This window comes from Rana temporaria, chromosome 10 (assembly GCF_905171775.1).
Source record: "Rana temporaria chromosome 10, aRanTem1.1, whole genome shotgun sequence".
NCBI lineage: Eukaryota > Metazoa > Chordata > Amphibia > Anura > Ranidae > Rana > Rana temporaria.
In genome coordinates this window covers 127,750,552-127,776,022 of record NC_053498.1, presented here as the reverse complement: position 1 = coordinate 127,776,022, position 25,471 = coordinate 127,750,552, and the positions used below count along the sequence as shown (strand labels likewise).

At 46.5% G+C, this 25,471-nt stretch overlaps 1 non-coding gene across 1 annotated transcript; it reads right to left on the bottom strand.

Moving 5' to 3' along the window:
• Positions 1 to 10,215: 10,215 nt before the first annotated feature.
• On the bottom strand, positions 10,216 to 10,288 carry TRNAR-CCU. Its single transcript has one exon. It is a non-coding gene; the product is annotated as a tRNA-Arg (tRNA).
• Between the last annotated feature and the right edge of the window lie 15,183 nt (positions 10,289 to 25,471).

Here is a 25,471-nt window from a genome sequence, read left to right as displayed (position 1 = left end):
AATAAGCCCAAAACCCCCCTGTCCTTCTCCCATGATTGACCCTCTACTGAGCCCAAAGTCCCCGCTCATCCACCACAACCTCATTAGGCTCAAAACCTCCTTGTCCTTCTCTCATAACCAACCTGCTAATGTGCCCAAAGCCTTCCTGAAGTTTCCTCACAGTTGTCTCTCTAATGGGCCCAAAGCCACTCAAACCATAAGGCCCCTTTTACACTGGGGCGAGAGGTGCGCCGGCGGTAAAGCGCCGATATTTTTAGTGGTGCTTTACCGCCAATTTTGCGGCCGAGAAAAGGTTAAAAACCACCGCAATGCGCCTCTGCAGAGGCGCATTGCTGGCGGTTTAGCCAGGGTGTCAATTTGATTTCAATGGGTGGGAGAGGTGGAAGAGCGGTATACACACCGCTCCTTCACCACTCCAAAGATGCGGCTAGCAGGACTTTTTTACCGTCCTGCTAGTGCACCGCTCCAGTGTGAAAGCCCTCAGGGCCTCAGGACACAGCAGCGGCTGTTTGCAGGTGCTATTTTTAGCGCAATAGCATCTGCAAAACGACCCACTGTGAAAGGGGTCTAACCCACATGTGTCCAATTACTGGCCTTAAGCTTTCTGTCCCTTCCTCCAAACGTTCTACTTGATAGGCTCTAGCCCCCTTATTCTTGATGATGCTTTTAATGGCTGCAAATGCCCAAGCCTCCCCAACAATTGTATGTCTATAGGACTGTAAAGCCTGGCACCAGGGCCGCTGATAAGCCAGTACAACCAGTCCTGTTGTACCGGGCCCGGCCGGCTGGAGGGCTGTGCAGCTTCAAAGATAGTTCAGTGGAGAAAAATAAAAAAACACTTTCTAATTTACACCCCCCGCTCTGCTGCTCCTACTAGCTTAGGGGTTGTTGTGTTAATACCATGAGCATAGCATTAAGGGGTGCCAGGAGTCGCCATAGCAACCCTGGCCCAGATTCACGTAGGGCGGCGTAACTTTGTGTGGGCGTAGCGTATCTTGTTTACGCTACGCCGCAGCAACTTAGAGAGGCAAGTGCAGTATTCACAAAGCACTTGCGTTCTAAGTTACAACGGCGTATCGTAAATGGGCCGGCGTAAGCGCGCGTAATTCAAAGTAGGCTGGTAGGGGGCGTGTTGTATGTAAATGATTTGTGACCCCACGTAAATGACACGCTTAATGAACGGTGCATGCACGCGCATGCTTAGTATCACGTCAAATTTTCAAAGTAAATTACGCCCGCTCAATGCTTAGTCGATGTGAACGTAACCTACGCCCAGCCCCATTCACAGACGACTTACGCAAAAGACGTAAAATACGACGCTGTTCGTACGTTTCCGACGTCCATACCTAACATGACTTACCCCTGCTTTATGAGGGGTAACTTTACGCCGGTCTGACGCCTTACGTAAACAACGTATCTTGATACACCGGGCGCACGTATGTTCGTGAATCGGCGTATCTAGCTCATTTGCATATTCAACGTGGAAATATACGGAAGCGCCCCTAGCGGCCAGCGGAAATATGCACCCCACGCCGCTCGTATCTAGGCAACAGTGAGGCGTATCTGATTCTACGAATCAGGCGCAGAGATGCGACGCCTCACACTCAGAGTTACGACGGCGTATCTGGAGATACGCCGTCGTAACTCCTTTGTGAATCCGGGCCCCTGTATTTGGCTCCAGAGGGCCTGTGGCTCCTTGCTCTCATTGTACAGATTTTTCAATTACAAAATCCTGGAAACAGAATCCAGGTCCAATCCACCTTGTGTCTCCCAGGACTCCAGCTGAGCTCTGTAATCCCGTCCAGAGCTACTAGTTCTCCCCAGACCCCCAGACCAAACTCCTCCGCTGTTCTCATTGGCTGGAGGACAGAAGTCTGAATTTTGACTGGCTAGGATTAGCAGCCTGGGACAGGAGCTTCTGAGGTAAGAGACACTCTGCTGTGGGGGAGAGTTCTCTCATGTGGGCACAGATTAGAACAGGCAGACTGAGGCCCCGTACACACGACCAGTTTCCTCGGCAGAATTCAGCTTCCGACCGAGTTTCTGGCTGAATTCTGCCGAGGAAACTGGTCGTGTGTACACTTTCGGCCGAGGAAGCCGACGAGGAGCTCGACGAGGAAATAGAGAACATGTTCTCTATTTCCTCGTTGTTCTATGGGAGCTCTCGTCCCGCCGAGCTCCTCGGCGGCTTCAGGGCTGAACTGGCCGAGGAACTCGATGTGTTTGGCACGTCGAGTTCCTCGGCCGTGTGTACGAGGCCTGACACTGCATCTGGTCTGCCAGCACAGACACAACACAGACAGTCAGAAAAGTTTTGTAATGTAAACGATCCTAAGGCCCCTTGCACACTGGGGCAGGATGTGCGGTGGCGGTATGCTGCGTTATTCGGCCGCTAAAGGGTTAATACCGCCCGCAATGCGCCTTGCAGAGGCACATTGCCGGCGGTATTACCGCGGTGTCCCATTGTTTTCAATGGGAAGGAGCAGTATACACACCGCTCCTCTCACTGTTCCAAAGATGCTGCTTGCAGGAGATTATTTTTTTCTCCCGCCAGCGCAACGCCTCAGTGTGAAAGCCCTCAGGCTTTCACATTGAGAATGCTGGGGTAGGAGTATTTCAGGCATTATTTATGCATTCAGAAGCTGTGTTTAGAGGCAGTTGAAGCGCTAAACGTGGCTAAACGCAGCAACTCATGTTTAGTAGCGTTTCGTTTACAGGCGTTTTTCATAGTTGGAAAAGGCAAGACTGACTTTCTTCAAAATTGGCCCACTGAGTTGGGCTTGACACCTAATCCGAAAGATAAGGTGACGGTCCTGGGGGTTATCCTGGACGAAAAACTAAGTATGATTCCCCAGGTTAGACAATCGGTTTCGAGAGCCTCCCATTTTCTACGACTTATCCGCAAGGCAAAACATCTCCTGACCCAAGACCAGAGGAAAGACTTAGTCCAGGCACTAATTATTTCTCGCCTTGACTTTTCAAATGGAGTCCTACTAGGCATTCCAATGAAATGGTCTAAGAAACTGCAGCTGGTGCAGAATCAAGCAGCCAGGCTTATCTACAATCTCCAAAAGCAAGATCACATCAGCCCTGTGCTCAAAGAACTTCACTGGCTCCCTGTTACAAAACGGGTCAATTTTAAAATCCTCTGTCTGATCTACAGGGGCTACCACCAGCTGGGCCCACAGTTCCTATCAGATCTGACTCCACACTATATACCTAGTCGCTGTCTTCGCTCAGCCGAAAAAGCTCTACTCATTGGCAATACTGACAGGCTAATTTCTATAGGAGGAAAACGGATTGGCTCCGCGGGGGCGACTCTCTGGAACCAAATCCCGCTTAACATTCGCATCTCCCGAAGCCTATATGCGTTCAGGAAGAAGCTGAAGACCTGGCTATTCTGCCAAGCATTTCAATCCTAGGCCAATTTTTCTTCGCTGATTTCTTTTTTTGTTTTCTTCTTTCTTTCTTCTTCTTCTCCCTTCTCTTTTAATTAAGCTCCCCACGCCAGAACATCCGGGCTATTTTGTCACAAAGTGCTTTGGCACCACCGACCGGTGGTATATGCGCGCTTCCCAAATAAATAGTAATAAATAAATAAATTTCAACAAAAAATATTTTTTTTCAAATGCTTCTAGACGCAAACACGGCTAAACGCAGCAAGTAAACACGGCTAAACGGCCGTTTTAAGACACTGGTTTCTAGCTGTCAAGTTAAATCATTAGGAGAGGTTGAACAACGTCCCGTGTACATGAAGCGTAACACCTCCTGAGGGGCCCCCACCAACCGGAAATGGGGACTGATGTTGAGAGGTGCTCTGCTGTGATGGGGGGGGCTCTGCTGTGATGGGGGGGCTCTGCTGTGATGGGGGGGCTTTGCTGTGATGGGGGGGGCTCTGCTGTGATGGAGGGGGCTCTGCTGTGATGGAGGGGGCTCTGCTGTGATGGGGGGGGCTCTGCTGTGATAGAGGGGACTCTGCTGTGATAGAGGGGACTCTTCTGTGATAGAGGGGACTCTGCTGTGATAGAGGGGACTCTGCTGTGATAGAGGGGACTCTGCTGTGATATAGGGGCTCTGTTTTAATAGAGGGGACTCTGCTGTGATAGAGGGGACTCTGCTGTGATATAGGGGCTCTGCTGTGATGGAGGGGGCTATGATGTAATATAGGGGGCTCTGATGTGATGAAGGGGGATCTGCTGTGATGGATGGAGGGGGTTCTGCTGTGATGGAGGGGGCTCTGGTGTAATATAGGGGGCTCTGCTGTGATGGAGGGACTCTGATGTGATATAGGGGGCTCTGCTGTGATAGAGGGGACTCTGCTGTGATGGGGGGGGGGCTCTGCTGTGATGGAGGGGCTCTGCTGTGATGGGGGGACTCTGCTGTGATGGAGGGGGCTCTGCTGTGATGGAGGGGGCTCTGATGTGATATAGGGGACTCTGCTGTGATGGAGGGGGCTCTGTTGGGATATAGGGGGCTCTGCTGTGATGGAGGAGGCTCTGATGTGATATAGGGGGCTCTGCTGTGATGGATGGAGGGGGCTCTGATGTAATATAGGGGGCTCTGCTGTGATGGAAGGGCTCTGATGTGATATAGGGGGCTCTGCTGTGATGCAGGGGGCTCTGATGTGATATAGGGGCTCTGCTGTGATGGAGGGGGCTCTGATGTGATAAGGGGGCTCTGATGTAATATAGGGGGCTCTGCTGTGATGAAGGGGGCTCTGCTGTGATGGGTGGAGGGGGATTTTCTGCGATGGATGTAATGGAGGATGCTCTGCTGTGATGGATGTAAGGGAGGGTCCATCTGCTGTGGTGGAGGGGGCTATGCTGTGATGGAGGGGCTCTGATGTGATATAGGGGGCTCTGCTGTGATGGAGGGGGCTCTGATGTGATATAGGGGCTCTGCTGTGATGGAGGGGGCTATGATGTAATATAGGGGTCTCTGCTGTGATGGATGGAGGGGCTCTGATGTGATATAGGGGCTCTGCTGTGATGGAGGGGGCTCTGATGTGATATAGGGGCTCTACTGTGATGGAGGGGGCTATGATGTAATATAGGGGGCTCTGCTGTGATGGATGTAGGGGGCTCTGATGTGATATAGGGGCTCTGCTGTGATGGAGGGGGCTCTGATGTAATACAGGGGGCTCTGCTGTGATGGAGGGGCTCTGATGTGATATAGGGGGCTCTGCTGTGATATAGGGGCTCTGCTGTGATATAGGGGCTCTGTTGTGATGGAGGGGGCTCTGATGTTATATAGGGGCTCTGCTGTGATGGAGGGGGCTATGATGTAATATAGGGGGCTCTGCTGTGATGGATGTAGGGGGCTCTGATGTGATGTAGGGGGCTCTGATGTGATGTAGGGGGCTTTGCTGTGATGGAGGGGGCTCTGATGTGATATAGGGGGCTCTGATGTAATATAGGGGGCTCTGCTGTGATGGAGGGGGCTCTGCTGTGATGGATGGAGGGGGCTTTTCTGCGATGGATGTAATGGAGGGGGCTTTTCTGCAATGGATGTAATGGAGGGGGCTCTGCTGTGATGGATGTAAAGGAGGGTCCATATGCTGTGATGGAGGGGACTATGCTGTGATGGAGGGGACTATGCTGTGATGCAGGGGGCTCTGCTGTGATGGAGGCGACTATGCTGTGATGGAGGGGGCTCTGATGTAATATAGGGGACTCTGCTGTGATGGATGTAAGGGAGGGTCCATCTGCTGTGATGGAGGGGACTATGCTGTGATGGAGGGGGCTCTGGTGTGATGGATGGTGGGGGCTCTGATGTGATGTAATGGGTTCTAAACCCCCCATCCAATCCCATCTTTTCATTTTACTTTTTTGGTATTGTTGATGTCTCTTAAAACACTCTCTTTTTTTCTATTTAAAAAGATGGCAGGGTAGCTGAGGGTTTGTCTTTTGCCTAAATATTTAGGCCCAGCGGGCGCGGTGCCCCTCTTTTCCAGCACGGAAGGTAGGGAGGCATTTGTTGTCAAAATCTCACAATTTCCCTGCCAGAGAAGGGTTTGTCGGCGGCTTCTCTTGTCTCTTCTCTCCAATCCCGAGCATGTTGCCAATAGCAGCATTGTTTATCTCTGTTCTGTGATCGAGATGTTGACAAGCCCGTCCGCTGGGACCGCAGCGTGCAAATAACTGCAACATCTCAAGATCTGCGAATGGCACAAAAGGCTGGGAAGACGTGCAGTAAACACAGACGGCTTGTTTAATCAGAGCACGGCATGATTTTCCATTGCAAAATGCGGAAATTTACTTCAGACGTTTCACATGTATAATTGTACAATAAAAAAATGACAGCTAGACGCGTCATCATCGATTGCGTCATTTCTACTTTTTAGAAAACATTTAAGAATCTCTAATAGATTATTAATCCCCATCTGAGCGCTACAAATTCGAAAATTCTGAGCTCCTCTGACAATAAACAGAATTGCTGCAGAGCTTTTATCGCACACAAAGAAGCTGGTATTTTACCAAATATGCGTTAAAAATGATCTCTAATATTTTCCAAACACACGAATGAGGATGGAAAAATTAGGGGGGAAAATAATATTATTATTGGCTTTCAAAAAACAAAAAATACAATGTAGGATGAGTTAAGTCCCCTTTAACTTTACCAAAAAAAGGGGACTTTTCATAAAATACATAAAAAATTTAAGCTTCAAAAGTCCTCTTTTTATTTACAGTCGTGCTCAAAAGTTTGCATACCCTGGCAGAAATTGTGATATATAAAAAGATATCCAAAGCCTTGAATATATCCTTTTCCATCTTCGTAAAGTTTCATTACCTTGTTACGCAGATCTTTTGATTGTTCTTTTCTACCTCCTCATGGCTCAGTGTCTAGCCTGCTTAAAGTGGAGGTTCACCCGAAAAGTTAATTTTTAACATTAGATTGATGCTCATTTTGTCAAGGGGAATCGGGTAGTTTTTTTTAAATCGAAGCAGTACTTACCGTTTTAGAGAGCGATCTTTTTCCGCCGCTTCCGAATATGGACTGCGGGACTGGGCGTTCCTATTTGATTGACAGGCTTCCGAGGTCGCATCCATCGCGTCACGATTTTCCGTAAGTAGCCGAACGTTGGTGCGCAGGAGCCGTATAGAGCCGCACCAACGTTCGGCTTCTTTTGGCTACTCGTGACGCGATGAATACGCCCGGCCGACGCAGTACAGATACGCCGTTTATGTTAGGCTTTTCCCGGCGTAAAGTTACCCCTGCTATATGGTGGCGTACATGCGGCGTACCAATGTTAATTATGGACGTCGTTCCCGCGTCAAATTTCGAATATTTTACCTCGTTTGCGTAAGTCGTCCGTGAATGGGGCTGGACGTAATTTACGTTCACGTCAAAACCAATACGTCCTTGCGGCGTATTTGGAGCAATGCACACTGGCATATGTCCACGGACGGCGCATGCGCCGTTCGTGAAAAACGTCAATCACGTCGGGTCATGGTTATTTTACATAACACACGACCCCCTGTTCCAAATTTGAATTAAGCGGGCTTACGCCGGCCGATTTACGATACGCCGCCGCAACTTACGGAGCAAGTGCTTTGAGAATACAGCACTTGCCTGTCTAAGTTGCGGAGGCGTAACGTAAATCGGATAGATAAGCGGATCTATGAGAATCTGGCCCCGTGGCTATACCGCGGGCAATGCGCCTCTGCAGAGGTGCTTTGCGGCGGTTTTTAACCCTTTCTCAGCCACTAGCAGGGGGTTAAACCGCCTGCTAGCGGCTGAATAGCGCAGTGAAATTGCCGGTAAAGCGCCGCTAAAAATAGCGGAACTTTACCGCCGACGCACCACCCGTCCCAGTGTGAAAGGGGCCTTATAGACACAAGATGCTCCTTGTCACATACAGCCCAGACAAGAATAATAGGGACATGCGTATATTCTATATTTATCAGGTAGACGGATCCCTGTGTATTCTCCTAATGAGCTGTGACTCTACAGAGCAGTAATGATGTTTTCCAGTCATTAGGCCTTGTTGTATATCCCATTTCTATGTATTTACTGAGCACGGAGTGGGGGGAGGGGGGGGGCGAGTTTACTACATAAATAAATACCAAAACACTCAGAATGATGTCCGCAGAAAATTTTGGGGAAGCACTGACAGGCTGACCCCCACCCCTTCAACCTTTGCAGTAATGCTGGCAGCACTCATACGTCTATTTCCCGAAGACAACCTCTGGATATGCCGCTGAGCACGTGCACTCAACTTCATTGGTCGACCATGGCGAGGCCTGTTCTGAGTGGAACCTGTCCTGTTAACCACTTAAGACCCGGACCATTATGTAGGTTAAGGACCTTGCCCCTTTTTGCGATTCGGCACTGCGTCGCTTTAACTGACTATTGCTCGGTCGTGCGACATGGCCCCAAGAAAAATTGGCGTCCCTTTTTTTCCCACAAATAGAGCTTTCTTTTGGTGGTATTTGATCACCTCTGTGGTTTTTATTTTTTGCGCTATAAACAAAAATAGAGCGACAATTTAGAAAAAAATTCAATATTTTTAACTTTTTGCTATAATAAATATCCCCAAAAAATATATAAAAAATGTTTTTCTTTCCTCAGTTTAGGCCGATACTTATACTTATTTTTGGTAAAAAAAATTGCAATAAGCGTTTATTGATTGGTTTGCGCAAAAGTTATAGCGTTTACAAAATAGGGAATAGTTTTATGGCATTTTTATTAATATATTTTTTTTACTAGTCATGACTGCGACATTATGGCGGACACATCGGACACTTTTGACACATTTTTGGGACCATTGTCATTTTCACAGCGAAAAGTGCTATAAAAATGCACTGATTATTGTGAAATGACAATGGCAGTGAAGGGGTTAACCACTAGGGGGTGCTAATGGGTTAAGTGTGCCCTAAGGGAGTGATTCTTACTGTAGGGGGGCGTGGCTGTAGGTGTGATGTCACTGATCGTCGTTCCCTATAACAGGGAACAGACGATCAGTAACACTGCCACAGAGAATAACGGGAAGGTTTACACACACCTCTCCCCGTTCTTCAGCTCCTGTGACCTGATGGCGGGACACCGACGGTGATCGGGTCCGTGGGTCCCGCGGGCTCGGTCACAGAGCTTCGGGCCAGGTCGCGAGAACGACCCACAGCTGGGCCTTTAAAGGTGACGTACAGTACGTATATCGGCGTTAGGCGGTCTTTAAGTGGTTAAACCGCTTTATGGTCTTGGTCACCGTGCTGCAGCTCAGTATCAGTATGTAGAGCAACAATTCTTTTTTTCAGATCCTTAGAGAGTTCTTTGCCATATTAACCTTCCAGTAAGCACTATGAGGCCTCGTACACACGACCGAGGAACTCGTCGTAAATGAAACATCGTTTTCCTCGACGAGTTCCTTGTCAGGCCCCGTACACACGACCGAGTTTCTCGGCAGAATTCAGCCAGAAACTCGGTCGGAGCTGGATTCTGGCGAGAAACTCGGTCGTGTGTACACTTTTCAGCGAGGAAGCCGACGAGGAACTCGTCGGGCCGAAAAGAGAACATGTTCTCTATTTTCTCGTTAGTCAATGGGAAAAGTCGGCCCGCCGAGTTCCTCGGCGGCTTCCACACTGAACTCAACGAGGAACTTGATGTGTTTGGCACGTCGAGTTCCTCGGTCGTGTGTACAGGGCCTCAGGCTTGTCGAGAATCTTGACAAGCTTTCTTTGCGTACACACTGTCAAGACAAAACCCATCGTTCTCAAACGCGGTGACGTAAAACACGTACGACGGCACTATAAAGGGGAAGTTTGATTCCACTGGCGCCACCCTTCTGAGCATGTGCGGGTTTCTAAGCATACACACGAACATGTTTCTCGTCGAAAACCAGCCCGACGAGGAAATTGAGACTCCCAACGAGGAAAAAGAGAACTTGTTCTCTTTTTTTCTCATCGAGTTCCACAACAGTTTTCTTGATGAAAAACGTACACACGACCGTTTTCCTCTGCAAAAAAGCTCTGCCACCAAGTTTCTTGATAGATTCTGTCGAGGAAAACGGTCGTGTGTACGAGGCCTGAGAGAGTTAACACCAAATTTAACACTTAAGCCCTCTACACACAATCGGATATCTGATGCAATCTAATCTGATAGATATTTTCGTTGGATATCCGATGAAGCTGACTTTCATCAGTCTTGCCTACACACCATCAGTTAACAATTCATCCTCCTCCCCCTCCTTCATTCTGATATAAGAGAAAAGAAAGATATCACCCCAGGTGGGACTCAAACCCACAATCCCTGGCTTAGGAAGCCAGCGCCTTATCCATTGGGCCACCAGGGCTTTACTATCCAGCTATATCCCACCCATCTATCTATCTACACACTCCTAGATACACAATCCTATATATAAAGTTGATCCAGAGGAAGGCGAAAAAACCCCAGCAAAGCATTATCCAATCTGCTCGAGGGAAAAAAATCCTTCCTGATCCCCCCGAAAGGCGATCGGATATTCCCTGGATCAAATGTTACTACCCAGTTATATTAATAAGTGCAATCCTGAGCTCTGTGTATAGTGCAATCCTGAGCTCTGTGCATAGTGTACAATCCTGAGCTCTGTGTATAGTACAATCCTGAGCTCTGTGTATAGTACAATCCTGAGCTCTGTGTATAGTGCAATCCTGAGCTCTGTGTATAGTGCAATCCTGAGCTCTGTGTATAGTACAATCCCTGGCTTAGGAAGCCAGTGCCTTATCCATTAGGCCACCAGGGCTTTACTATCTAGCTATATCCCACCCATCTATCTACACACTCCTAAATACACAATCCTATGGGCTAGATTCAGGTAGGGGGACGTAAGTTTGTGCGGGCATAGCGTATGTTATTTACACTACCCCGCCACAATATAGAGAGGCAAGTGCTGTATTCACAAAGCACTTGCCTCCTAAGTTACGGAGGCGTAGCGTAAATGGGGCCGGCGTAAGCGCGCCTAATTCAAATGAGGATGAGGATGTAAATGTATAGTGACCCAACGTGATTGACGTTTTTTTACGAACGGCGCATGCGCCGTCCGTGGACATATCCCAGTGTGCATTGCTCCAAAGTACGCCGCTTCTCGTGAACGTAAATTACGTCATGCCCGATTCACGTACGACTTACGCAAACGACGTAAAAAGATAGGCCTGTTCCGACGTCCATACCTTGCATGGGCTGCGCCACCTAGGGAGCAGCTTTATCTTTACGCCAGCGTATCTCTAACGTAAACGGCGTAACTAATTGCGACGGGCGCACGTACGTTCGTGAATCAACGTATCTAGTCCTTTGCATATTCTACGCCGAACTCAACGGAAGCGCCACCTAGCGGCCAGCGTAAATATGCACCCTAAGATACGACGGCGTAGGAGACTTACGCCGCTCGTATCTTAGCCTAATTTAAGCGTATCTGGTTTCCAGAATACGCTTAAATTTACGACGGCGTAGATTCAGAGTTACGGCGGCGTATCTACTGATACGCCGGCGTAACTGTACCTGAATCTAGCCCTATATATATATATATATATATATATATATATATATATATATATATATTAGTGCTGTCAGTTAAACGCGTTATTAACGGCGTTAACACAAACCCATGTTAACGCCGTCAATTTTTTTATCGCGCGATTAACTAGGCGGAGTTCGGGGGTTATACCGGGATGATGCCTGCAGCCGCAGGCATCATCCCGGTACCGTTGTTTAGAGCGGGCGATCGGCTATCCAAACATAACAACCGATGCGGCTAGAAGCCGCTCGGTTGTTATGCCGGAGGAGCGGGAGGGGACATCCCCCCCCTCCCGCCGCCTTTCGCCGCTCTGACCGGGCCTCCCGTCCCACCGGGAGACCCGATCCTCCATCCGGCGCCTTCTGTGTCCAGGCGGAGACTGACACTAAGCCGTAAACGGCTTTGATTCAGTCTCCGCATTGAAACCACGGAAGCGGCGTCATGACGTCACTTCCGGGTTTCTCGGCTGCCAATGGCGCCGGATTTAAAAAAGTACACAGTATTCAGAATCGCCGTTTTCGGCGATCTGAATACTTTGAAGTGCAAAGGAGGGCTCGGAGGTCTTTTAGACCCCCGATCCCTCCATAAGGAGTACCTGTCACCACCTATTACTGTCACAAGGGATGTTTACATTCCTTGTGACAGCAATAAAAGTGATCAAAATGTAAAAAAAAAAAACACAATTTAATATTATAAAAAAAAATAAAATAAATAAGAAAACAAAAAAAAAAAATTTTTAAAGGGTGAACCTCCTTAATCGCGCGATTAATCGTGAGTTAACTATGACATTAATGCGATTAATCGCGATTAGAAATTTTAATCGCTTGACAGCACTAATATATATATATATATATATATATATATATATATATATATATATATATACATACAGTTTATCCAGAGGAAGGCGAAAAACCCCAGCAAAGCATTATATAATCTGCTCCAGCAGGGATAAAAATTCCTTCCTGATCCAGTGGTGTATTTAGGTTTTGTGCAGCCCTAGGCCTGACTAAACTTGTGCAACCCCTAATTTAAATATAATCCACCCCTTCCTGTCAAGGTCACACCCCAACCTGTTTAAGACCTGCCCTGAAATTTTCCAGTGGGGACTAGGGGTGCAACGGATCAAAAAACTCACGGATCGGATCGATCCTCGGATCAGGAGTCACGGATCGGATCATTTTCGGATCAGCAAAAAAAAAACAAAGGGTCCGTTTTTTCATTGGTCCAAAAAAAAAAAAAATTATATATATATATATATATATATATATATATATATATATATATATATAATAAAATAATATATTTTTTTTTTGGACCAATTAAAAAAAGGAACCTTTTTTTTTGCTGATCCGAAAAAAGAGCACAATAGCAATTCACAGGGGTGGATTAAAGAGGAAGCAGGTGAGGCTGTTTGGGACTTAAAGTACAATCTTGATGTTTTTACAGCAATATATATATATATATATATATATATATATATATTTTTTTGCTGTAAAAACATCAAGATTGTACTTTAAGTCCCAAACAGCCTCACCTGCTTCCTCTTTAATCCACCCCTGTGAATTGCTATTGTGCTCTTTTTTCCCCCTTTCCCCCCCCCTCCTCTCACACCAGTGCTTCACTGCTAACATTCCCATTCAGCTTGCTAGAGCCCAGTGCACAGCGTGACACGCCTCCCCGGGGAGGCGGGGAGGCGTGTCACGCTGGGCTCTGGCAAGCAGACTGGCCGCCGCTCCGGAGCTAGGCCGAAGCCGGGACTTTCCTAGGCCTAGGCTCCGGAGCGCTCCGCGAATCGCGGGGTGTGCCGATCCGAACGGGGTGGCCCGTTCGGATCACGGATCGGTGACGATCCGTTACACCCCTAGTGGGGACACAGGTTCTGAGGGCCTTGGGGGGAGGGGATTCCCTTAATCTGCAGAGATTTCCTCTCACTTCTTGTTTGGCTATGGGGCAGGAAATAAAGAGAAATGGACGGATGGCAAAAAAATTAAAAAATTAACAGGGGCTATAACCATTCGTTACTCTATCCATAATGGAAAAAAAAGTGTTGCTTATAGTTTCACTGATAGGCACTGAAAGCTGGCAGGGACTCTTTTCATGCTGCCCTAGGCCTGGGACGTTGCTTTGCCTGCTCATGCCATTCTGCCGACGTATATGTACGTGTGGCAGTCGGCAATTGGTTATTGGTGCCCCCCCCCCCCCCCCCCTTAATACTCAAGCCCGATTTCGATTTCCAGCACTATGCACGTCTGCAGCAGCTCTTCTCCCCTCTCCCCGCTCTCACGGGCTTGGCTTAGAGCATTGGGAGCCATTGGCTCCAGCTGCTGTCAGTCAAAAGCTGTGAGCATAGCCGGGGGCAGGGCCTAGTCCCACTGTCATTGTCAATTAAGCTTTTCATATTGATGTAACAATTTAAAAGAGACAACGCACCCAAACAGCTATAGTGACATTTCTTTGGGTGTTGATGTATTTAAATATCTTTTCACTGTGTCATTTAACCACTTAAGTCCCGGACTATTTGGCTGGCCAAAGACCAGGCCACTTTTTGCGATTCGGCACTGCGTCGATTTAACAGACAATTGTGCGGTCGTGCGACGTGGCTCCCAAACAAAATTGACGTCCTTTTTTTCCCACAAATAGAGGGTTTTTTTGGTGGTATTTGATCACCTCTGCAGTTTTAATTTTTTGCGCTATAAACAAAAATAGAGCGACAATTTTGAAAAAAAATCAATATTTTTTACTTTTTGCCCCCAGAAAATACCCCCAGAAAATAAACAAAATAAAAAAAAACAATATTTTTCCTCAGTTTAGGCCAATACGTATACTTATTTTTGGTAAAAAAAAACACGCAATAAGCGTTTATTGATTGGTTTGCGCAAAAGTTATAGCGTCTACAAAATAGGGTATAGTTTTATGGCATTTTTATTAATATTTTTTTTTTTTACTAGTAATGGCGGCGATCAGCGATTTTTATTGTGACTGCGACATTATGGCGGACACATCGGACACTTTTGACACTCTTTTGGAACCATTGTAATTTTTATAGCGATCAGTGCTATAAAAATGCACCGATTACTGTAAAAATAGAACTGGCAGTAAAGGGGTTAACCTGTAGGGGCGCTAAAGGGGTTAAGTGTGACCTAGGGAGTGTTTCTAACTGTTAGGGGGCGTGGCTTGCTGTGACACGTCACTGATCGCTGTTCCCGAAAACAGGGAACAGACAATCAGTGACATGTCACTAGGAAGAACGGGGAGATGTTGTGTTTACAATGACATCTCCCCGTTCTTCAGCTCTGTGACCCAATCGCGGGACACCGGCGGACACGGTCATGGAGCGTGCGACCACACGGCGGCAAATTAAATGGGACGTATATATACGCCCATTTGCGCAGCCGTGCCATTCCGTAAAAGTAAAAACGTAATAGTCACCAAGTGCAGACGTTTTTTTTACACAATCGACAAAGTCAGTGAGGCTCCGGATCGAGCATGCACAAGTGTCCCATAGCAGGCAAGGGGAGGAGCCAGGAGCACTGATGGGGGACCTGAGAAGAGGAGGATCAGGGCTGCTCTGTGAAAACCATTACGCAGAACAGATAAGTATAACACGTTTTATTATTTTAATGAACAAATTGTAAAGCTTTACAGTCTCTTTAAGAAGCAAGAGATTTTAAAATTGTGAATTTTACAATTATATTGGAGACTAGAGAAAGGCTTAATACTAAAGTATATATTGTGAGGGCAGAAAAACACTTTTTCTGAATAAAGCAGATCCTCTAGCCCTGGATAACAGGAAATAATTCCCTATATATTTTGTAAGGAGAATGTGTAGGAATAGAACATTTATTAAAAATGTATATAAAGTATATAAAGAACTTGATATCTTTTCCTAGTAAAGGGGAATGTTTCATTACAGGATTTAATTGTATATCCTGTTCTTGGGGTGAAGCTAGAAGACCCCTGATGTCTCCATTGTGAGGACCTTGTCACTACTGTCACATAAGGGGCTTGTCGGTACATACATATATACATGGATAGGACACATGTTAATACACAAACACCTATTAAACAATAAACATCCCTTCACACACCAGAAGTAGAAGAAGTAGCCATAGAGCCCCTTCCAGCCTGACAAATGTGGCCTGTGCATCCAAGTGGTCATGAAAGGATTAAATAAAAGAGGAAGCAATTATATGAAATTATAATTATGGACCTATACACATTTTTTCCTTTTCCAACTATATATACTCTGAATAAACCAAGAGTCCTTTGGTAAAATCAATTGGCCAGAAGTGAAGATCAAGTTATCCTCTCGCCCGTTTGCTGGCACACTGTTGACCAAGAGATTCCAAGCCTGCCCACCACGGCAAGGTAGACTCTTATAGGGCAGGACCTACACTAAGCTACCCTACTGGATGCTAGTCATCCTTTTTCTATGGTTGGATGTATGTTTGTAGTAGACCTCATCCTATAATCTGTGTGTGCGATCTACTCTCTCCTAATTTGGTTGTCTGTCTGTGTGCATCTATCTAAAGCATGGAGCGGTCAGTTTATGTACATCTGGACGTCGTCTGTTAGTGTAGGTCAGTGCATGCCAGTCCAGTGTGTGTCAGTAAATAAACGTTCATCAGTAATCAACAGAAAAAAATAAAATTAAGATTCCTTAATATGTACAACTGACACAAGCAAAGCATTGCAGGAGAGTCTCGCTACCTACCTGCCAGGTATAGGTGAACATGTCAGTGTTCTTTGTGTCTGCGCCATCATACCGGCAGTAATGCGGTCGCTTTATGGGGGCACCAGACCGATTTGTCTTGCAGCCCAGTCCACCTAATAAGCCGACGGGACTCTTTTCATGCTGCCCCCCTGCAAAGTGCTGCCCTAGGCCTGGTCCTTGTTGGCCTAGGCCAGTGATGGCGAACCTTGGCACCCCAGATGTTTTGGAACTACATTTCCCATGATGCTCATGCAGTATAGCATCATGGGAAATGTAGTTCCAAAACATCTGGGGTGCCAAAGTTTCGCCATCACTGGCCTAGACCAAGATACTGCGTTGTCCTGATCCCCCGAGAGGCGAACGGATATTCCCTGGATCAAATGTTACTACCTAGTTATATTAATAATAAGTGCAATCCTGAGCTCTGTGTATGGCTGCTTCAGTTACTTACTGTGGTCCCTGGTAACAAGATGATTGGTCCTTTAGTGGCGACAGCTTTCCCTCTACCTCCGACCACGACAGGTTCTCCAGCCGGCAGAACCGGCACTTATGGTTGGACTGCAAGCTGCAGTCCCTACCCTACTCTCTAGCTCTCTTGCTTCTAGATAGGCCCTCAGACAGCTTAGCAGCCAGATATCCCCGGGATAGGCCTCAGGCTCTGCCATCCAGGTGGCACAGAACCCTGATCACCTGACCTCATCCAGATAAATAGGCTCTCCCAGCAGGCCAAGGGACCCAAGAAGCTCCCTGCCCATTGGCTGAGATACCCCATCTATTCCTAATCTGTCCTTGCAATGCACTTGTCTTATCTAATGTCACCAGATACCCCGGCCATCTAGTGACAGAAGAGAGAAGTGCAGCAATTCCAGAATTAGGGTGAAATCAATTGATCCCCTAACAATTGGCCAAGGCAACTATACCTGGCATGTAAATGTACTTCACGGTGATACCACACATGCATGGTTCAATTGCTGTTTACATATGACACCAGACCGATGCTTGCATTCGACTTTGCATGTGAGCACGGGGGACAGGGGTGCTTTTTTATTATTATTATTTGTTTTGCTTTTTTATTTTATTTTTAAACTGTTCCTTTCATTTTTTTTTTATTATTTTATTGTTATCACAGGGAATGTAAATATCCTTTATGATAGCAATAAGTAGTGACAGATACTCTTTTTTGAAAAAAATTGGGGTTTATTAGACCCTAGATCTCTCCTCTGCCCTCAAAGCATCTGCCCACATCAAGATTGGTGTGATAAAATGCTTTCCCAATTGCGCTATTTATATCCGGCGAAACCTAAGTCATGAAAGGCTCGTAGCTTCTGGTTTCTTCGGCCATAGAGATGATTGGAGCCGTTCTGGTCTCTGATTAGCTCTATGGTCAGCTGGTGGAACCACCTGCTGCATTCTCGGGTTCCCTGTCGGGACAGGAGAGCCCGAGAAAACCATGAAAGGCGGTGGGGGGGGGGGGGGATGATGGGAAATGTTCCCTCCCACTGCTTGTAAAAGCATTCTAGATGCTAATTAGCCTCTAGGATTGCTTTTACATGGAAAGCCGACCGCTGGCTGAAAAGAATGATACCAAAATTATACCTAAACCCGCAGGTATCATTCTGGAATAACCACTCATACCATTACGTTGCTGGTCTTTGTTGGGCAAACATTATAATGCTCTTTTTTTCATGCAGTCTGTGGGCTGAACGAAAAAAAGAAATTGATCAGTGGGTATGCCCACCATTAGAACACCACCCTTCATCCACCCACTTCTAATGATGGGCATACATGCACCATTTTTTTTTTAACTGTGGTGGTGAAATAACCTCCTACAGTCCTGGAGTCGCTGATTTACGTATAGTGGGAGCCATTGCTGTTGCTGTCAAGATAACTAAATCAGTGCTGCAGCTGAATGGCATACCTGCTAAGCAAATGATGGTTAACAATAAAACAAAGTAACATTACAGTATAACAGTAAGACATACCATTTCTGCAAAGCAAATACAATAAAACATAGTAAAAATAAAACATTTTTTTAACGCAATCTGTGCCTAAAAAATATATGCCGAAGCATGGGAGCAATCCTCCCCTAATGTTAGGGGCAAATTGCCCCTCCACCCCTGCCCCCATGCTTCAGCATATATGCTCTTTTTTTGTGAATGTTTTTTTTTTTTTGGTCCCTGGAAACAAGATGATTGGTCCCTTAGTGGCGACAGCTGTTCCTCTACCTCTGACCACGACAGGTTCTCCAGCCGGCACACTCCTATATATGCACACTCCTATATATACAATCCTATATATACAGTTGATCCAGTGGAAGGCGAAAACACCCCAGCAAAGCATTATCCAATCTGCTCCAGCAGGGAAAAAAATTCCTTCCTGATCCCCTGAAAGGCGATCGGATATTCCATGGATCAAGTTTCCCTATTAATGTTATATGCGGTTATATTGTGTACATTTACGAAAGAATTCAATCTACTGAGCTGGCCAAATCCACCTCTGGAGGGTTTATATGCCGAAGCATGGGAGCAATCCTCCCCTAATGTTAGGGGCAAATCGCCCCTTCACCCCTGCCCCCATGCTTCGGCATATATGCTCTTTTTTTGTGTGTATGTTTTATTTTTTTGGTCCCTGAAAACAAGATGATTGGTCCCTTAGTGGCGACAGCTTTGCCTCTACCTCTGACCACGACAGGTTCTCCAGCCGGCAGAACCGGCACTTATGGTTGGACTGCAAGCTGCAGTCCTTACCCTACTCTAGCTCTCTTGCTTCTGGATAGGCTCTCAGACAGCTTAGCAGCCAGATATCCCCGGGATAGGCCTCAGGCTCTGCCATCCAGGTGGCACAGAACCCTGATCACCTGACCTCACCCAAATAAATAGGCTCTGCCAGCAGGCCAAGGGACCCAAGAAGCTCCCTGCCCATTGGCTGAGATACCCCATCTATTCCTAATCTGGCCTTGCAATGCACTTGTCTGATCTAATGTCACCAGATACCCCCCGGCTATCTAGTGATAGAAGAGAGAAGTGCAGCAATTCCAGAATTAGGGTGAAATCAATTGATCCCCTAACAATTGGCCAAGGCAACTATACCTGGCATGTAAATGTACTGGCAACCCTCCCTAAACATCAGGATGCTACATACACACACTTCTATATATACACAATCCTATATATACAGTTGATCCAGAGGAAGGCGAAAAACCCCAGCAAAGCATTATCCAATCTGCTCCAGCAGGGAAAAAAATTCCTTCCTGATCCCCCGAGAGGCGATCGGATATTCCCTGGATCAACTTTCCCTATTAATGTTATATGCGGTTATATTATGTACATTTACGAAAGAATCCAATCTACTGAGCTGGCCAAATCCATCTCGGGAGGGTTTATATGCCGAAGCATGGGAGCAATCCTCCCCTAATGTTAGGGGCAAATTGCCCCTCCACCCCTGCCCCCATGCTTCGGCATATATGCTCTTTTTTTTCTGTATGTTTTTTTTTTGGTCCCTGGAAACAAGATGATTGGTCCTTTAGTGGCGACAGCTTTCCCTCTACCTCCGACCATGACAGGTTCTCCAGCCGGTAGAACCGGCACTTATGGTTGGACTGCAAGCTGCGGTCCCTACCCTACTATCTAGCTCTCTTGCTTCTGGATAGGCTCTCAGACAGCTTAGCAGCCAGATGTCCCCGGGATAGGCCTCAGGCTCTGCCATCTAGGTGGCACAGAACCCTGATCACCTGACCTCACCCAAATAAATAGGCTCTGCAAGCAGGCCAAGGGACCCAAGAAGCTCCCTGCCCATTGGCTGAGATACCCCATATATTCCTAATCTGGCCTTGCAATGCACTTGTCTGATCTAATGTCACCAGATACCCCGGCTATCTAGTGATAGAAGAGAGAAGTGCAGAAATTCCAGAATTAGGGTGAAATCAATTGATCCCCTAACAATTGGCCAAGGCAACTATACCTGGCATGTAAATGCACTAGCAACCCTGCCTAAACATCGGGATGTTACATACACACACTCCTAGATACACACTCCTATATATACACAATCCTATATATACAGTTGATCCAGAGGAAGGCGAAAAACCCCAGCAAAGCATTATCCAATCTGCTCCAGCAGGGAAAAAAATCCTTCCTGATCCCCCGAAAGGCGATCGGATATTCCCTGGATCAACTTTCCCTATTAATGTTATATGCGGTTATATTATGTACATTTACGTAAGAATCCAATCTACTGAGCTGGCCAAATCCACCTCTGGAGGGTTTATATGCCGAAGCATGGGAACAATCCTCCCCTAATGTTAGGGGCAAATCGCCTCTCCACCCCTGCCCCCATGCTTCAGCATATATGCTCTTTTTTTTGTGTATGTTTTTTTTGGTCCCTTAGTGGCGACAGCTTTCCCTCTACCTCTGACCATGACAGGTTCTCCAGCCGGCAGAACCGGCACTTTTGGTTGGACTGCAAGCTGCAGTCCTTACCCTACTCTCTAGCTCTCTTGCTTCTGGATAGGCTCTCAGACAGCTTAGCAGCCAGATGTCCCCGGGATAGGCCTCAGGCTCTGCCATCCAGGTGGCACAGAACCCTGATCACCTGACCTCACCCAAATAAATAGGCTCTCCCAGCAGGCCAAGGGACCCAAGAAGCTCCCTGCCCATTGGCTGAGATACCCCATCTATTCCTAATCTGGCCTTGCAATGCACTTGTCTTATCTAATGTCACCAGATACCCCGGCCATCTAGTGACAGAAGAGAGAAGTGCAGCAATTCCAGAATTAGGGTGAAATCAATTGATCCCCTAACAATTGGCCAAGGCAACTATACCCGGCATGTAAATGTACTAGCAACCCTCCCTAAACATACACACACTCCTAGATACACACTCCTATATATACACAATCCTATATATACAGTTCATCCAGAGGAAGGCGAAAAACCCCATCAAAGCATTATCCAATCTGCTCCAGCAGGGAAAAAAATTCCTTCCTGATCCCCCGAAAGGCGATCGGATATTCCCTGGATCAACTTTCCCTATTAATGTTATATGCGGTTATATTATGTACATTTACGAAAGAATCCAATCTACTGAGCTGGCCAAATCCACCTCTGGAGGGTTTATATGCCGAAGCATGGGAGAAATCCTCCCCTAATGTTAGGGGCAAATCGCCCCTCCACCCCTGCCCCCATGCTTTGGCATATATCCTCTTTTTTTTGTGTGTATGTTTTTTTTTTTTTTTTGGTCCCTGGAAACAAGATGATTGGTCCTTTAGTGGCGACAGCTTTCCCTCTACCTCCGACCACGACAGGTTCTCCAGCCGGCAGAACCGGCACTTATGGTTGGACTGCAAGCTGCAGTCCCTACCCTACTATCTAGCTCTCTTGCTTCTGGATAGGCTCTCAGACAGCTTAGCAGCCAGATGTCCCCGTATAGGCCTCAGGCTCTGCCATCCAGGTGGCACAGAACCCTGATCACCTGACCTCACCCAAATAAATAGGCTCTCCCAGCAGGCCAAGGGACCCAAGAAGCTCCCTACCCATTGGCTGAGATACCCCATCTATTCCTAATCTGGCCTTGCAATGCACTTGTCTTATCTAATGTCACCAGATACCCCCCCGGCTATCTAGTGATAGAAGAGAGAAGTGCAGAAATTCCAGAATTAGGGTGAAATCAATTGATCCCCTAACAATTGGCCCAGGCAAATATATCTGGCATGTAAATGTACTAGCAACCCTCCCTAAACATCAGGATGCTACATACACACATTCCTAGATGCACACTCCTATATATACACAATCCTATATATACACAATCCAATATATAGAGTTGATCCAGAGGAAGGCGAAAAAACCCAGCAAAGCATTATACAGTCTGCTCCAGCAGGGAAAAAAATTCCTTCCTGATCCCCCGAGAGGCGATCGGATATTCCCTGGATCAACTTTTCCTATTAATGTTATATGCAGTTATATTATGTACATTTACGTAAGAATCCAATCTACTGAGCTGGCCAAATCCACCTCTGGAGGGAGTCTATTCCACATTTTCACATCGTACTGAGCTCTGTGCATAGTGCAATCCTGAGCTCTGTACATAGTGCAATCCTGAGCTCTGTGCATAGTGCAATCCTGAGCTCTGTGCATAGTGCAATCCTGAGCTTTGTGTATAGTGCAATCCTGAGCTCTGTGCATATATAGTGCAATCCTGAGCTCTGTGCATAGTGTAATCCTGAGATCTGTGCATATATAGTGCAATCCTGAGCTCTGTGCATAGTGTAATCTTGAGCTCTGTGTATAGTGTAATCTTGAGCTCTGTGTATAGTGCAATCCTGAGCTCTGTGCATAGTGTAATCTTGAGCTCTGTGTATAGTGTAATCTTGAGCTCTGTGTATAGTGCAATCCTGAGCTCGGTGCATAGTGTAATCCTGAGCTCTGTGTATAGTGCAATCCTGAGCTCTGTGCATAGTGCATTCTTGAGCTCTGAGCTCTTGCTTCGCTAGTAAAGTGTTGTTAGAGAAATTTAAAATTTCCCTATATATACATAATAGGTGCAGAGGAAAATGGAGAGGAAGTGGAAGATGGACAGGGTTGTCCTTCTGTTCTCATATTGTCACTCCCGCTCCCTGCATAGAATTTAATGGCCCTCTGGTGATGATGGAGATGGTGGTGATGATGTTGGTGGTGGTGCTGGAGATGGGGCTACTGCTGCTGCATCAAACACTCGCTCATGTAGGAGAATTCGCTGAAATGCTTCGGCTCCTCCGTCTCCAAATCCTCCCTGGAAATGAATTGTGCCGATCTGATTGTTCCATATTCCGGTTCCACAGGAATCTGCAAAGAGTAGAAGACATTATTCAATATTTTTGAGCAATACAGAAAATGGTGACAAATCTTGGTGAGCGCAACCCCCAATGTGCAGCCATTACCCCAAGAGGGATACTTCAAGTCCAGCTCTCTCTAGATGTCCAGAAGAAGCACTACACTCAGTTAACACACCTTTTACGTATAGCCATGTCACCCCAGGACAGGCAGTGTGTTATTGGCGGGATCACCAAGTACAATAAAAAAGAATGATTTATAAACTTACTGTTTCTGATTTCAATGGTGAGGGCAATTTTCCTTTCTTTAACTCGGCCCAATCGATCTCCTTGAAAAATGGATGCTGTCTCAGGCCCTGTACATAGCGCGTTCTCTTCTCCTGGTCTTTACATAAGAGCTGTAAAGAGGAATGAAATATAATAAGAAACATTGCAAGAACAATAACAATATGTGACCAACAGAACCCTCCATTTTAATATTAGATTCTGACAGTGACATATTTCAGCTTCTTTACTTTTTCCCTCCAATCCGCCATCTAACACAAGGGATCCTGGGAAGGATCGAAGATAAGGTATACTCACCCTTTCTAAGAGGTCACACAGGCAGGGATCCACTTTTTTGGGGTATTGAGGTCTCCTGTAGAGTACTGCCATCACAGAGTCTTTTATGTTCATGTGGTTTTTCATGAAGGCATGTTTGCCGAACGCCATCTCATAGACTATCAACCCCAAGGAGAAAAAGTCGGCCGTGGTGAAGTATGGCAAATTCCAAAGGACCTGTAGAAAGAGAAAGAAACAAAAGATAAGGACCTTCCTAGGCCAGGCAGAGGACAACACTGCTGAGCTTCCCCCCTTTTGTTGGATATAGTTCTGGCCCAGAGACCCACTGAAAGCAACTGGGGCCCCAGTGGAGGAATTCTCCATTTAATGAAAGGGGAGCCCTTTAGGTCTTCTCTATATCCCATAATACACATTACAATTCAGTCTAATATCAGGAATATTAGAGATCTTACCTCTGGGGCCATGTATGATATGGTCCCCGCACGTCCTGTGATCCTATTGGTCTCAGTGACACCAACCATGGACATACCGAAATCAGCAATCCTGACGTGTCCTTCATTGTCCAGCAGAATGTTTTCAGGTTTGAGATCTCTGTGAAGAAAAGAAGTGAATGGTTATCTCTGCATATCCCACATTATATTACACAGAGAAAATATACAAATATACATCTATACAGAGAAGAATGAAGATTGATGGTTGGGCATCAGCTTCTTTTATACAGGAAGATCTCTGTTCCGGGGTTCCCAGCTTCGCCCACCTGCTATATTTATCATGAGGAGGTCTCACTCACATTGCTGAATTTTTTATTAATGCTACAATAAGCAGAATATGGCGCGAGTGCAGAGACTTCTGCAGCAGATGGAAGGAGACTTGGGAGGCAACACAACTGGGAACTCTGGTGGAAAGCCTTCCTGATTCACCCAAAAAATATCAGAAGCCAAGGGGTGATTCCGCCCAGAACTACAAGGACAGTTTTGGTTGAGTCACCCATTAATACTGAATTTGGGGAAAATAAGAAAATACCCTTCTAGTGGGGCTCCTCCCACCACATGGGAATGGTTAAATTCTGGTCTATGACTGGGGTACCAGAAAAAAAAGACATCTAATCCTTACCTGTGTATGATGTCATGAAAATGCAGGAACTTCAGGCCGCATAATAATTCCGCAGTGATGAATCTGATAGAGAAAGAAAAATATGAATTAGCATTCAAAGTCATCACAGACCAATAAAGGCTAAAAGTACAAAGAGGTATGGATAGAGGGGGGAATGGATGGATGGGGTATGGATGGAGGGGGTATGGATAGAGGGAGGAATGGATGGAGGGGGTATGGATGGAGGAGGTATGGATGTATGGAGGAGGTATGGATGGATTGATGGGGATCGGATGGAGGGGGTATGGATTGAGGGGTTTTGGATGGACAGGGTATGGATAGATGTATTATGGATGTCTGGGGTATGGATGGGCAGGGCATGGATAGAAGGGGTATGGATGGAGGGGGTATGGATAAAGGGAGAAATGGATAGATGGATGAGTCATGGATAGACAGATTATTGGTGGACAGGGGTATGAATGGACGGGGGTATGGATGGAGGAGGTATGGATGGATGGGGATCGGATGGAGGAGGTATGGATGGACGGGGGTATGGATGGAGAAGGTATGGATGGATGGGGATCGGATGGACAGGGGTATGGATGGAGGAGGGATGGATGGATGGGTTAATGGGGATCGGATGGAGGGGGTATGGATGGAGGGGGTTTGGATGGACAGGGTATGAATAGATGTATTATGGATGTCTGGGGTATGGATGGGCAGGGTATGGATGAAGGGAGGGATGGATGGATGAGTTATGGATGGACAGGGTATGGATAGACAGATTATGGATAGACGGGGGTAT